Source organism: Chaetura pelagica, unplaced genomic scaffold (assembly GCF_000747805.2).
Source record: "Chaetura pelagica isolate M959 unplaced genomic scaffold, ChaPel_1.0 scaffold308, whole genome shotgun sequence".
Lineage (NCBI taxonomy): Eukaryota > Metazoa > Chordata > Aves > Apodiformes > Apodidae > Chaetura > Chaetura pelagica.
In genome coordinates, this window is record NW_009954442.1 from 941,840 (window position 1) to 958,287 (window position 16,448).

The window sequence follows — 16,448 nt, forward strand, 5'->3', positions numbered from 1 at the left end:
ATGGTTTCTCAAGCCAGTAAGTCTGCACTGTCTCATCATTGTAGCAATGTGCTTCAGCTAGTTCCATCACAGTCAGTAGGTAGTTTATTCACTACCTTGTGCTTCAGTGTCTCTCTTGAACACCTGTGCTGTGGAACCAAAGGAATTGTCATAGGATTGGGGCCATGATATATAGCACTACTGGCGTGACAGCCTGGACAGTCCTCCTAAGCCTGATGTTGCTTTACAACAGGAAAGCAGAAGCAAAGTGGTAGCATTCACTCACTGCAGCTGGCATGGCTGAGCAGTTGCATATGATACAACCATGTCTCTCTGACTCACTAGTGATGACCAATGAACATCACTATACAGGTTAACCACAGTAGAGACTAAGGCAGCTGAACCAGATGGCCTGTGGGAAGCAGGAAATCCTCCCTTTCTGCACCAGAAATGAGGTTACTCGCTTCCTCCCAGATCCCAGCTCCAGTCACTCCTGAGCCTGATTCTGCTCCTCAGGGAAGGGATAACCGCTTTCATAAGCTCTTCTTTTTCACTTCTTCTTTTTTTTTTGCCTACTATTCAGATCTGAAGTTTGCTGGTTGTTCACACACATGCATGTATTGTGGGTGGTTGCAAGAGCTGGTCCCGGCCTGCGCCACACTGCAAGCATGCTCTCCCCGAGGTGTGGGCACAGCTGCTCGTGCCACACTGCTAGCCTGCCCTGCTTCACTATCCTTGGCAGTCAGCACCTGCACCGGCTCTGAAGAAGGAGCATACTCACCCAACACTGAGTTAGGAGTAGGATTTGATAACAAAATAGAACAGACTGTAACCATCAAACATTGTGCTCTGAAAAATGAGCTGACCTGCTGCCTGCTTATGTGTGACTGACTGCTTTTATTCTCCATCCTCTTCCTTTTCCTATGCTTGTTCCTCCCTGACCTGCTTTGATCCCTTCCTTTATTATTCTGCTTTCCCTCCCCTAAATATCCAAGAGGTATTTTATGAATCTAAATGTTTCATCTGCTCCATCTCAAATTCATCTTTCCCTTGCATTCCACCATTGAACCTGTACCTATTAAAAGAAACTGCCTTTGTCAGGCAGAGAGTTTATTTGGCATGTTTCACAACAGAGATGATGGCTAAATAATTTCTTTCTGTGCAAAAAACTTCATGTTTCTGTTCTTCTCTGGTCTGATCGCTTCAGTTCCTCCACCTGACAATGATCCTTTGTGCACTGCTGATTAGCAATTTAATTAGCTCTTAATCAGATAAACCAGCCTCCAACCATGGAGGATTTTCTTTATCTTCAGCTATTCCCTGGAATAATTTATTCAAGAGGCTAGGAAAAACTTCAGATCAAAAAAAAAAAAGACCCCAGATGAGGCACAAGGTCTAGATGAACTTAAGAGAAGAACTGGGCAAACACCGTGTTTGTGTGTAAAGGAACACAGGCAGATGGAGGACTACCTACTCCAAAGAAAACAATTTCACTTTAGGGAACTAGACATGCAATTTAGGAGGGACTGCATCTTGTCCTTACATAATATTGCGCGATGAGCAAGTGAAAACTAATTCACAGACACCCATGAAAGGTTGGATATAGCTTTTCCCTTACCCTTGACACTGAATCAAGGAACCACAGACACCTTTCTTACCTCAAAAAAGAACAAAACTTCAGTGCTGAACAAAGATTGCACTCATTGGAGGTACATAAACTGCTGAAAGACTGCAGTCCCAGATGCTAGTCTTAAAAGAGGAAGAATCTGCAGTGTTGACAGGTAGGAATGCACCCTGTTGATACTTGTGAAGAAAAGTATGAAGGTTCCCAGACTATAACCATTTGCAAGATTTTCTATTTTCAGCATTATTTATATTACCATTTTGAAATACAGTTTTGGGTAGCATGAAGAGGACAGATAACTATGAAACAAGGAAGACACTGGCTATGCAAAAGGGCTTTGCAAATACAATAGCCTGGGAAGCATACATGTTTTCTTGTCTGTCTGGTTTGTAAGAGATTGGTGGTTTGCTCTTGGCTGTTATTATTTTACTGCACTGTAAATCTGCTAAACTCCTATGTGTTGCAGAAGTTTAAGCACCTATGAATTTGCACAATTTGGAATGGAATTTTCAATTCTTGGGAGTGCTGCATATATAAAAGGCAGAGGTTTATTTATGGAAATTCATAATAATGCATTGCAAGTTACTGAAGTATGTAGGATGAACAACTGTAATAATAATGTCATAATAAATTTCTAAATTGGTGTTAGGGAGTAAGACTTGGGAAGGCTGGTAGCAAAGGTACAAGCATTTTCCTGTAATTGCTCTATAGTCATGGAAGTATTCTTTTTTTTTTTTTTTTCCTTTTTTTTCTTCCTTCCCCTCAGGGAGTAATCCCAGTTCATGCAAGCCAGCTATTCTTGTAGGTAACATTCCTGTTACAGTTTGTGTGTGTGCATACATACAGATATACATACACATCATTTCATCTGATATTACCTGGAAAAACCTGAAGAGAACTTTTAGTTCTGAGAAAATGGAACATGAAACTTGAAATACATGCAGCTTGCACTGCTGCTACATAGACTTCCCTGTTCTAAAAGGAGATTGTCAGAACTCAGGAATGACGTGCTTCTCCTTGATGCTGTGAATCAAGCAAATGGAATCAAAGGAAAAGCTGTATTTCTTCAGGCGCCTTGTAAATAAAAATGACTGGGAATAAAATGCTCAGCATTTTTTAAACCTCTCACCCATGCACCTACCCTCCCCATACACCTTGGTCATTCGCCTCATGGCTCCTCCTTTTCGCCTTCTTTTGCTTCTCTTTCCCCAGATCACTTTCTTTTCTCTCTTTTGTGTACAGTCAGTGTTATTCCCTCTTCCAGTCTGTACTCTATGCCAGCTCTGTCTTCCCAAAAGGAGACCTCTCTGAGGACAACTGCCTGTTCTGCTCACACTGATATTTGTTGAGGTGGATGAATGAGCTGATAGTTAGGCATCTGGAAAATATATGCAAGGCCACGATCTGTCCACACATTCCTCTCCATGATTCAGCACCAGAAATGGCTATATGAATCACATATTCCTCAATAGCCTTTTAAGCATTAAAGGATGCACAATCTCGTACCAGTTTCTAGGGAACTGTACTGAAGAGCATTTCACAGTACCCTGAAGGGCCAGCTTAGAAACAGTTTGCAAAAATGATCTAGCATGACAGACCTTTAAACTCTGTGCAGTTGACCTCTATATTCACATAGTGATATTCAATTTACCCTTGTCATTTGCCTGATGCTAAGACTAATTTCCCATTTCTTCAAATTTACCAAATTTTTAATATCTTTTTTTTTTTTTTGATAACCAGAGCTTAGCACAATGCCGACTTACTCCTTTCCATATTTGGTGCATCTTAAAGTATTACGTAACTCCTGAAGGGTCCAAACATGATAGAGTTTAAATGCAAGAAACATCCAGTAAAACCTACTGCAAATAATTTTTATGGACACATATAATTCAGGGAACTTCTGGCTGCTGTAATACACTTTCAATCGAAACCACAGCCTTTCTAGATGTGATAAACCACCATGTAGCATGGACAACCTTGACAGAGTATTGCAATATTAAGGCAAGTCCTAAAGAGTTTGCATTCCTAAATTATCCAGAGGCTATAAAAGTGTACAGTGAAATATTTTGTCCTTCAGTAAAAATGCCCCAATGCTATTGCTTTCTTTCAGTGGGTGCGTTTTCTGCTATTGCCATTTCTTCTCTCTTAAAATGGTGTTCTTGGGTGATCTTCTGGTTTCTACCTATCAAAGGCTTAGTCTCATCTCCTGTTGCTGGCCAGTCTCCTAGTGAGTGGCAGTCAGATTCGGTAGATGTTCCTGTTGTATTTCTGCAGGGAAGCTTCAAGGTCCCAGCTGGGTGCCAGGCTGGTGTGACCACAAGCACAGCTTGTGCCTTGAAGTGCTACTTGCCTGGGTGCACAGCCCATATGGCTACACCTCTTCCAACCCCTGAGCTCCACTTCCATGTATCCTTGCCATTCTGCAGGGCCAGCCTCAGCCATTGCCACTTCCAACACCTCTTGACTGTGATATATCTTATGTGCCTCAGCTTACCTCTTGCACTCACAGTTGCACCACATGAGGCACCCAGCTCAATACTGGCAGCTATACAGTCAAGCCACTGGTCAGTCAGCCTTGCACTAGTGATGGTGAGCAGTCTCGCTGCAAGTATGCAAGATGAACCACTGTGATAGTAATGACATAATAAATTTATAAATTGCTATTAGAGAGTAAGACTAGGGGAGGCTGTTAGCAAAGCCGTGTGCATGTAGCCCATGAGCAGCATTCCTGTTCTCACTTTCAGCTTTTACCTCCTTGATGTTGTAGCTGATCTGTGGCCCCACATAGAGTGAGACCTGTGCAGGTAGACTCTTGGTCCGTGTTGAACAGCACCATTGATGCTGATCATGGAATGCAAACACCAGTGTTAGACAAAGCTCCAACAGTGCTGCTTGGGCTAATGTCAAACCACAGCAGAGGTGTTTGGGAATAGACCAGAGGTCTAGACACTTTGAAAAGTGTCTGAAAAGCAACTGTGCTTTTTGTACACAAATAAGTGTGCTATATTGTTGCCTTCATGAGAACTAGGATATGACCCGCAGAAGAGAGACTGTTTTAGAATGCTTAATACTTAGAGGCTCGTAACAAACTGTGAAGCAAGAACTGTGAATATCCCTGCAGCCACCTTGAAGGCAGCTTCATTAGCAAGTTGAATGCCAACAAGCCTGATGATTTAAGGTCAACAAAGAATGCTGACGGAAGAGCAAATTGATTTAAAGTACAGAATTAATTCATATAACGATAAAAAGGATAAAATGTACCTTTGTCGTAGATAAATATAAAAATACCTTAATGGAATCTGCCTTTTATAGTCTCTGTTATTTTACTTCTTAGTTGTGCATAGCCACAGGTGATGTCTAGTTAACTTAATTAGAACTTGTGAAAATTTGTTTTATCTCACTGGCATCTGAAAAGCTGCAGCATATGCTAATATTACCCCTGATAGTATAAGCCCTGATCCCAGCCCTGTATAATACTGAGAACTAGAGGAGATAGTTCAAGTTCCCAGAAGCTTATGCTTTAAGAATAGTAACAACTGTAATATGAATGGAAGGGTACTCTTGTGCAACAGCTAGTGTGAATTCTGTATTTTTAAAGAGGGTTGGGAAGAAGAAAAAAATAGTGATTTAGCTTTTAAAAAAAGAAACAAAGGAGGGAAGGTAGGGGATACAGGAGAAAAGAGTATGAAGAGATTGGTGGAGAAAATGTGTTAGGGTTGACAAGAGAAAAAAGAAGGAATAGCTAGAGCTAGGACCTAAGTAGAAAGACAAGCAGCATTCTGAGTAAATACTACAGAAAACAACTTTGTATCATCATGAGAGTTGAAGGTCAAGCTCTCAAATGTTTCTGCAGCTGTTCTTGCCAATATAAGTCTCTGGCTGCCTACATTCAAAATGAATCCCAGATACTATTTAAGTCATAGCTGGCATATACATTTCAGAATTTGAGGAATGCTAAGCTTTCTTTGGGCATCACCTGCCCAAGTGATTTGTCATGGAAGTGAGCTTTCAGTGACTCACCTGGTGGGAATATAATCTTATTTTTATGTAATCATAATGGCAGAATGATTAAATCACAACTTGCTTGAAGTAAGGTGTATGTTTCCTTATTTCATTTCCTATGTGTATTTTTTTTTATTATTTCTATTATGTTGTGGTGCACTTCAAACAGGTAAAATACTTCTTATAAAAATTTCAAAGACTTTTTTTGAAGGGGCTTCTGTCCAACAAGCCTTCTTCTGGGGATCTGACAGACATGGCAGCAAATTGTGTCTGTTAAAGTAAATCTAATGTAGCAAATGTCTACACTTCAATCACTTCTCTGCTCTCAGTGCCTGTGCTAGATTGTTTAAAGCAAAATTATACATTCATAAAGGAGCTGTCATCTCCATAATTCCTGTAGGATAGACAGTCAATACAGACTGAGATAATCAAACCAAATATCTGGAGAATTCCTTGGCTGGCAGGCAGAAGGAAGCACTGATCATGACTTGACATTCAAATAATTTGTCTTGGCCATATTCATGGTCTGCAGGAATTCAGTGTCAAGTCTTGCAATGGAAATGGTGCTTTGGAGGAATTGCACAATGCCATTAACTTGGTGTGCCATGGTCCTGTGGCCGGTGATGATCTTCAAGACTTGCCTCTACCTACAGAAAAGCTCAGAAATAGAAAAGAAAGAATCTCATGTGCTTTATATTTTTCTTCTTCATACTGCAGCAATCAGGACTGTCTCTTTTGTTTCTCCTTGACTCTGAGTAAACCTCCACAAAAGCATCCGTGGCATTTACTCTGCCTGTACTTTCAGCATCTCCCTACAGCTCTTAGATGTCATCAGCAAATCTCAGCTGGGAGCCATAGTGCCCAAGGTTAGGCCCTGCAAGGCCTCTGGGATTGGGAAAACTGCAGCAGGAGCGTCCGTGATTGAGAGATGTGACTTGAGGATACCTATGGGGGTACTTACACATACAGTTGGGAGCATCTCCTGAGTCTCCTGAATACAGCAAGGGAAACTACTCATGCAGACACTACTTCAACAAAGCCATTTTTAACATCTCATCATATTTACTGTCTCACTGGAATTATAGAATTGCCACAGGACCAAAACCTTCAAAGCCCTACTGATGGGCTTTGCTGACTCATACATAGGAAAAACTTCTTCACTTTGCTTTACCCTGTTGTTCTCACCTGTTTCCAAACAACTGTAGCTTCCAGCCTTTCAGAGGGATTTTCTGTGTGTGTGTGTATGCAATTTTTGCTTCATTGATGGGAAAAAGTAAGCAGGAAAAATAAAACTTTCTAAGAATTATCAAGTGCTTTTCTAACAAAGCCATTCGCACAAGCCTATGAGTTGGCAAGGTCTTATTTTTCTTATTTTCTTACCTTGAGACAGGAGACGCAAGCTGTCCAATTTAAAACAGGAGAAACACAATCAGCCACTCCTATAAATCCTGTAAATAACTAAACAGCTTCACAAACTTTATCTCAGAAAGTCAAATTCTTATAGCTACATCCTCCTTCAGTTTTGCTCCTTTACTGACCTTTACAGAGCAAAGCAAACAATTGGACTCCGCTGACCATAACTCATTAGTTTCAAGCAGGGCCTACTATGGCTGTGATTTATGTTCTGGACCTAGAGGCCATAGTGCTTCGTGTTCACCCTCCTGTGAATTTATTCTCAGCTGCTGAGGAAATGTCTCTTTTTTAGATACACTTCCTCAGCTATCTGTTTTTGGGTGGCCTGTTTTCTTGTCAATTGATGTGTAGATTCCCTTGGTCCAAAGATGAAAAAATTCAGTTTATTATCCCCATTGTCATATGTTCTTTTTTCACATGTAAGAATAAATAGAAAATGACTGTGCTAACAGTAAAGTAAAACATAGTATCTTAATTATAGTGCGAATTACTAGAAAATACAGATAGCTTTTTCATTGTTTCATTGCTTCCATCTTCTATTCTCTTCCCTTCCCTTTGTTTCATTGCTCTTTACTGAACTGTGTATATTCATATTGAATTTACAATTAGTCATTCTGTTATCATAATGGCAGATATGCTAGCTGTCAAATGTGAGGATTCATAAAGTATAAATTAGAATCAGGCACACAACTTTTTGCCTATGTTTTGTATGAAATCTGTGACCATGTCATTTAAGACGAGGAGAGAAAATTAGTTTCCTAAAATCCTGAAAACCCCCTAGAAAACCTGAAAGTCCCCTTTGAAAACTGCTCTAGAAAATGAGCTATCAATTTGCTTGGAGGTGATTCTGACAGTGATCTGATAATACATTTGCTTGGCTGCTGTGGCATGTATTAAGCTTCACTGTGTCCTTCTAAAGCTTTAGAACATGGAAGACTTCTAAATAAGGGAGGTAGGTTACACTTTGACTACTTAGCCCTGCACCCTGTGGCTTGTATAGGCAGAGGAGAGAAAGAAAGACAGAGCTTTGAGAAGAAACTATTTGCTGAAGAGGGAGATTTTAATCTGAAGTGGTTATTATTCAGCTAAGGTTTTTACAATCAATAACTATGGCACTTTTTCTTGTACATATGGATGTGATTAGGCTGTCATTTAAAAAAATAGATAAAATCTTCTCTATGTAAAAAGCCATCTAAAAATATAGAGGTTTGTAAGGGTGTTTTTCCAGCTCTTTCTCTGAAGTGGAAAACCTCGAAGCTGAATCAGATTATTTTCTCTCCCTGTACTGAGGAAAGTAAAACATTTTTCCCTCCCGCTGTTCAAATGTGATTCAGCATTCTTGTAACTGCTCCTGCTTATTACTGGTATTAACTAGCACTTACGTAGTGCTCAAAACAAGAGAGGTGAAGAAACCATTTTGCCAAAGCTACTGAGCAAGGTTAGGAGGAGAATTTAGGTTTCCTGACTCATAGTGTCATGCTGTTTACATAAAATCTCACTGCTTCCCGATAGCCTGTCACCTTTGCATTTGTTGTACAAAATGTTGGGAGCTGATAAAACAGACTACCATCTCATATGACTCATAAAGAAAACTCATAAACCTTTTCTCTATTTTTTTCAGACAGAAGCCTTGAAAACACAGATAGTAATCTGACTAACCCAAGTGTGATTATTCCCATGGAAAGGATTTTTTTAATCTGTTCTTTTTGCTCATTTTGGCTCTAAACATCTCTCAATATACCTGTTTAGTCTCCTAACTCAGGTGCCTTGTAAGTTTCAGCAGTTTGTAAGCCATTCCCAAAACTACTTCCAAATTCTCAAAATTCTGATATATATTTTTTTTTTTAAATGTAATTTTTATTTTTAGAATCATAGGGGTTGGAAGTGACCTCTGAAGATCATTGAGTCCAACCCCCCTCCTGTAGCAGGAACGCCAAGGGCAGATCACACAGAAACATGTTCAGATGGGTCTTGAAAGTCTCCAGAGAGGGAGACTCCACAACCTCTTTGAGCGGCCTGTTCCAGTGCTCTGTCACCCTCACAGTAAAGAAGTTTTTCCTCACGTTGAGGTAGAACGTCCTGTGTTGCAGTTTGGTGTTGTATCCCCTCATCCAATCACAGGGCACCACTGAAAAGAGATTGGCCCATTTGACACAGGGAAAAAGGTTCTATAAGCCTGTGAAGCTATAAAGCAGGTATTCTTTATTGCAGGTCTGAGTGCATGGGGGATTGCTCCTCCAAACACGCACACCAACAAACAAAGACAGTACATATTTATTAACTGAAAAATATACGTATGCATTGCCTAACAAAAAAAATGGGTATGGTTATTCAGATTAATTCCTCAAATATTTATTTAAATAATTTCCCCAAAGTCATTAACATAGAGCTATGCCCATTCCTACGTGCACACTGCCTCTCCATGGTTGTGGACAGGGGTCTCTTGGAGGAAGACTTGTAGTCTTCTCTGTGCTGGGTCATGTCATTTCCCATTCTGTCAAGTTGGCTGATGTACCCAGCTGAATCCTGCTTCTTGGGCTCTCAGGCAAGACTCATCCTAGATCAACACAATACCTCTAACACACATTAACAGATTCTATTCTACAGCATCATATAGGTTTGGCAAATTTAACCCTTAAGTCTCTAATTCACATATTCTTGACACTCACCTTTCAGATATTTGTAGACATTAATAAGGTCTCCTCTTAGTCTTCTCTTCTCTAGACTAAACAACCCCAGGTCTCTCAGCCTTTCCTCATAAGGCAGGTGTTCCAGTCCCTTAATAATCATGTTAGCCAGCTGTTGGACTCTCTCAAGTAAGTCCCTGTCCCTCTTGAACTGGGAAGCAGCCCAGAACTGGACACAATACTCCAGATGTGATCTCTTTAGGGCAAGGTAGAGGGGGAGGAGAACTGCCCTTGACCTGCTGACCATACTGTTCTTAATATGTCCCAAGATACTATTGGCTCTCTTGGCCATGGGGGCACATTGCTGTCCCACAAATAACTTGTTGTCCAACAAAATATGGGCCTCACATTTTGCACTTGGTTTTCTGTACAATAGAATGTGAAACAGTATTGGGTATATCTGCAATTTATGTAATTTCTTTATGACTTTGGCTTTCAGACAATTTATTTTTTTTTTAAGAAACAAGTCCCCTACAAAACATAGTGAGCAGCTGGCCAAAAATAGCCATAAATGCTTTCTCAGCAATGTGAAATGTCTGAAATTAAGACAGCTGTTCTTCAGTGCCCAGGAACAGAAAGCAGTCTTGACATGGTTGTTCCTGCAGAAATACAGCAGATTGATATAAATCAGTGGAGTAATGCAATGCGCAGCTATAAAGTTTGTGGGAAGGCAGATTAAGGTACAGAGACACAGGGCTAGTTTAAAAACTTTCATGAAGACTGAACGGAGGTTAAGAGACACCCAAGGTGGAAAGGACTAGGAATTAAATCTTCATCAAGTCTAGCTGCAAAAGTATTTGTGGTGTTATACTTCTGGTTTCATGACCTGAAAAAGGGGCTGCATGCAAAATGTTGATGGTGCGTAGAAGACACCTAAGGAAAAGTACAAGTTTCTATGTGACCAGCATTTAGAGAATAGTTTAACTGAAGGTTTAAAGCATCACTGCTGAATCACTGGTTTCAATGGGATGGCAAAACTTCTATTTGCTAAAGACTGAAAAATTGTCAACTCTTGTTTTTTGTTAATAGCATATTCATCAACTAACCAGGGGTGTCATGCTAAATTACAGCCTGTATAAATTATTTGTGAATATATTAAATTAATATATTCTTACACCTGAACTAGTAACTATTACCATTTCTGAAATTTAGTTCCCTAGATCATATCATCTCACCAAGTCGAATATGAAGTGAAATCAGAAATAAAAGACAGCCTGTTATCACTCAGGCATTTGTCTTTTGAAAACGTACACAATAATGCTGTTAATGGGGGTTGCAGTGCTTTCGTGTTAAAAAGCTTCTGGTATCAACACTGGCAATGTTCTGTACATAAAAGGAACATACAGAAAAATCTAATTTACTGCCTCAAGATATCTCCATCTTTCTCTTCTTTTGTATTACCGATTGGTTTATACAGAAAATGTGCTTGGTTCACTTTTGCATTGAAAAGTTTCTGTGTTCATGTTTTTCATTCTCATTTAAGCTTGCAATATAGAAACAACAGAAAAAATAATATTCCTACTTTCCCAACCCCACCCCCAACCCCACTTTCTTTTGGTAGTAAAACACTTTATTGAATGTGAAATTCTGAGTCTGCATAACCTATGCTTTCTCATATCAATAGTTCAGTTTCTCAATGGAAAGGAAAAACAGTTTTGTTTTTTTCATTGCCTTCACATAACTAAAAAGAAATTAGGCAAAGAATGGATGAAAAGTAATCAGGCTTGTACCTCACAATAATCCTGGCTGAGAAAAGACTTCTTCGTGAAAAATACTGGTTTTGCTTCCATGAAGTTTTAATGAAAAGAAAAAGGTGGCTAAAATATGAAGGCTTTTATATAATTCTTAATCTCTATTATTTTATCTATGCATCTTGCCTTAATAGGAGGTCACTGATTATAAGAAGGCATATATATAAGTATGCCTACATTAGCAAGCAGGTTAGCTCAGTAGATCAAAGCAGTTGATGCTGGACCACCAATTTTACATGTGATTTGCACATTTCACTTCAGGTTGCACTTAGCCTGATCTGCAGAACTGAATGTCCTCACCATGCAGGTGTTTTGAAACTGTCCTGAGCCCGTATCAGTGGTTAAAGAACATTAAGTTTTGTAGTGCATTATTTGTGCACCTTAATCGGGGATTCCTGTTTGATTTCATCTGAAAGAAATCCAGTTCTTATGTTCCAAAATTGTTCTTCAAAATGGTCCAAAATGCTAATGCAAACACAGCCTGTGTCAGCCAATAATATGTATATTTTTTCCCGATCTTTCTGCAAGTATCATGTTAACTGGAAAACTTCACGAGTTTCTACTTTAAATTTACAAAACCAAAGGTATTTCAGATTACATTCTCTTCTGAATACATTTTGAACTAGCAGTATTATACATAGATACTCTATGCATATAAATCATAGACCAAAATCATATTGCCTCAATATCGTATCTGAAGGGTGGATTAATTTAGTACATAACACATAGTCAAGGGATTGGTATTAACAATCAGTGCAATAGAGCTCCAGAAATTTACTTTAAATGTGTGTAGAGTAAGCTATTTATGGTGTTGTTGAATGAATTTTGAATGCAGTGTGAGACTGCATATTGTAATTTTCCACATAAGTTATTTGATCCTTGATATTATAGTAATCTAAATATTTTCACTGTTGTGCTAATATTTTTTTTTGTTCAAACCGTGGATTTTCTCCCACGTCTCTAAAAAGATTTAGCAGACTGTATCTAATGGTGGTCACTTCTATTTTTATGCCTACATCTATTCACATATTCCTCAAATCTTCAGGTCTGGAATAATCAGCATCCACCTTCTAAATCTGTGTCATGTACATTTGTGCCTTTAAATATGTCTCCCTTCATTGAAGGCTGAGGTATGTATTTTTGCAAAAACAGCACAGATGTATGCTCTGCAGCTAAAGAGCCATTTACTATTTTATGTGATAAGACTGAAATGCACTGCAAGGTCTTGCATCACATCAGTTCCCATTTAAATAAACAGGCATTTCAAGCACTCAACATTTCACAGAATCAAGACAATCCTTTTAGAAAGTGCTTCCGATAACAGTTTCTGTAGTTCCTAGTTTCACACTACTGTGTCTACTTCTTGGCATATTTATGCCACGTGGAAGTATCAGAAGGTATTATCCTCTCCCTTATTTTTAAGTCAAGCTCCTTCTGTACATCCTGAAGGATATAATGAAGTCTGTGGTTTCATATTAGTGTAGCATTTCCATTGTAAATGATTATTTAAAAAAACAAAAACAAAAACAAACAAAAAAAACCCAAATACAAATGTTATTCTAATGAACAAAAAAATAGCCCAAGTCATAAGAGCTATTTACCAAATTAAAACACAGTTCACTTCTGTTAGGACAAGGTGTATATTAAAAAAAATCAATGTTCTTTTATGAAACATGAGAAGAGTTTATGATATAGGAGGTGGCCATGTTGCCTGTGAGACATAGCCATTGACCTGTGACAAAAAGTTCATGTGCACAGCAACAGTTATTTTTAATAGATAAAGCCTGTCTTTTCAAATCAATAGACACTTCTGCAGGCTTTCATCCTAGGTTATAGCTTTTTTCTATGCTACATTTCAACTGTAACCAATACATTTAAACCTATATTTACTCTATATGCTCTACCACAGTGTTATTATAAGAACACAGGAGTTCTAACAGCTGTACAAATAGGTAATGAACTAGAACTCTTTTGAAAACAAATACTTTTTCCTTTTCTTAAAAAATTCTGTATGCTGCCATTATAGATGAAGTAATAGGGAAACAATAAAAGGTATTAATCTCTTCAGAATAGCAATTATATGTAGTCCTTTAAGCACATGTCTAGAGATATAGAATTATTGCATTTGAAGTCAAAGTGCAGATGAGACTTGGAGAATACAGCAGGAGGCAGCCAAAGAGAGGGAGAGAAATGAATCTGTATAAGGAAGAGGGGAGTGACATTTTGATTTGACACATTAGCATCTTTATATTACTGCTCTGCCAGTAAAGAGCCTCTCTGGAGGTGTATGAAAGATTTTGCACTTAAAACTAAACTGGCAAAATAATCTTCTTTGCTGTGTAGATTAATGTTAGAAATTTTTCCTGTGCTTGTCTAGGGCAATTCTAATTCTCTCTGCATATATTTAAACATCTTTTTATTTTTTTCTATCTTCTCCATGTTTGGGTTCCTAAAATGTGTTAGTCACTATGGGAGGGAGAAAAACAGTCACAGCTTTGTACCTTATTTTTTCTCAAATTGAAGTACCTTCCACACTTGTCACAACCTCAGGACAGAAGGCACAGGGAGGTAAAGGAACCTTCAGGTGGCAAGCAGGTACGTGAAAATGAAATAAATCAAGGTTCCAAAGACACAAGTGAGAATGAACTATTATTCAAAAGACTTGTTTTCTCCTGGCTGTATTTCTTTCCAGCTCTCAGCTCTCCTAATCTATATACCTAGTTATCATTATTTTGGGAACACTTTTATTATTCATTATGCCACTTTTTTGATCTGTTCCTCTCATAATTTGCTCTTTTATTGCCCCTCAGGTCTCATGTCTAAACATCCCTTCTTACACAGGGCACTGGTTCCTGCCTTAGAACATTTGTGATTATCCATTCACCTCTAGACCCAGATCCTTTTGGTGACATTTCAGATATTATAGAATTATAGAATGGTTCGGGTTGAAAGGGCCTCTGGTTCCAAACCCTCTGCATGGGCAAGGACACGTCCCAGACCAGGTCGCTCAAAAGCCCAACCTGGCCTTGAACATTTCCAGAGAAGGGGCATCTATAACCTCCCTGGGCATTTCTACTTTGTCAGAGATCAAATTTAAAGCTCTGTCCCCACTTGCTCCGATTCCCAGTTACGGTTCCATCTGCGATTGCAAATGCTGGTTTTCCTTCAGCCAGATGGTGAAAAGGCAAAAAAAAAATAAGGCATATCTTAATTTTCTGAACTCTTTTAACTTTTCCACTCCCTTTTCTGCAATTTGAATGTATGAATCTGAGGAACCAGCAAAGAATGTGAAAAATAGTAAGATTACAGAAAGTAATCAAGAAATATCAGTCTGTTAGCATGGCTAGTTACTGCTGTGAAGAACATAGGACCCAACTACAGGCAGATTTACTACTTAAAAGCATAAACCAACACAAGGTTATATCCCTTTCATCTCTTTGCTTCTATTTTCTTAGAATTACTCACTATAATTCTGTACAAGAGTTATTTTCTGAATTTGCTTTTCTAAAATGCAAGCCAGAGCCTCTTTAATCTTAACAAACTCTCACCCTTGATAGTTTGCAGCAGCGATGAGTTCCATAGTTTATTGAAAAATACTCTGAGCAGATAATTCCACTAACCAATTTATAATCTGCCTTCTCTCATTTTCCTTGTATTTGTATCCTTCCTCCCTGAATCAGGAGGAAAATTACTTTAAAATTGTTTAAAGTATATGAGGAATCTATTTTTTCTTTTCCCCCCTGGTGTATATTTTATGTGCTTCAGCAGTATTGAACCTAATAATGCCCTCTGTGATTTTACTGCCTGGTCTCCCATATAAGTTCCTCACAGTCCACTCTGCTCTTCTGTAACCTACATAACTTTTGCAACCTGGTTACTTTGCTACTCCAAAACATGACCATGCCAGGAAGCACTGGTGTCAGGATGGTATTTTGAGGTACTCCATGTTTTCCCTCAGCAGAAACTGACAGTTTAATTCTAGTCTTTCTCTTCTGTCTCTTAGAAAATTTTGATGCCCAGCAATGCTTTAGTTCACAAATACTTACCTTCCTTTCTAATTTCCTGTGCAGGTCCTTGTCAAAGGACTCAATAAACTGTCTGCTGCCTATAACTCTGGTGATGCTCTTTGAATTTTAGCACATTTGTTCTGCTCGTCAGAGAACTGGGTAGGCTAGACTTTCTCACATCTTGGTCTTTCAGGTGTTTATGTTTTTTACTTTCTGGATAGAGATGCAATGTTTATTCATCTGTAACTTCTTGGATTACTTTTGAAGCCTTTTTAATTAGAGACATAAAATTTGCCACCCTCTAAGCTACTGATATAGTAGGCATTTTTAATTAAAGTCTGTGCCCTTTGTTAGCTACTCTGTCCTCTCAAACTTGAGTTTCTTCTGAATTCCATGGTGTCTATCATTTAGGTCTGTTGACAGAAGCTTGTCAATTATCAGTTTATTTCAGCATCTTTTCTTATGATAACTTAATCATTAAGAGCTCCTCATCATAATTGACAGGCAAAGCAAACCTGGCACAGAAAATACCACTCATTATCTACAGCAGAGACTGATGCAAAGAAACTGTGTTAGAACTATCTGTATCTTCCTTAATTGCTCTTTTTATCTCCAAGGATCTATGCCCAACTGAACCAGCAGCTGTGAATTTGCAGTTTCACACATGACTATATACTGAAATCAGGTCTATAAGATCCACTCAACTTGGGTCTTTTCTCTAGTGATGTTCACACAAAATATATATTGGTTAGTGTAGTCCTCTGTTAACCCCCTTCTTATGAAGGTTTTTCATCAGTGCAACAGTTTCTCCTATGGTATTCCTTGTTCCTCCCAGATGAATTACAAAACTGCAAAATTAGCAGCAATGCATAAATTGCCACAATCTCCATCACATTTTTTGAGAAAAAACTATACATATTTAACTGAAGTTTGATTGTTCTTATATATTATATTGTAGATATAATAGAAAAATACAGCATGAATA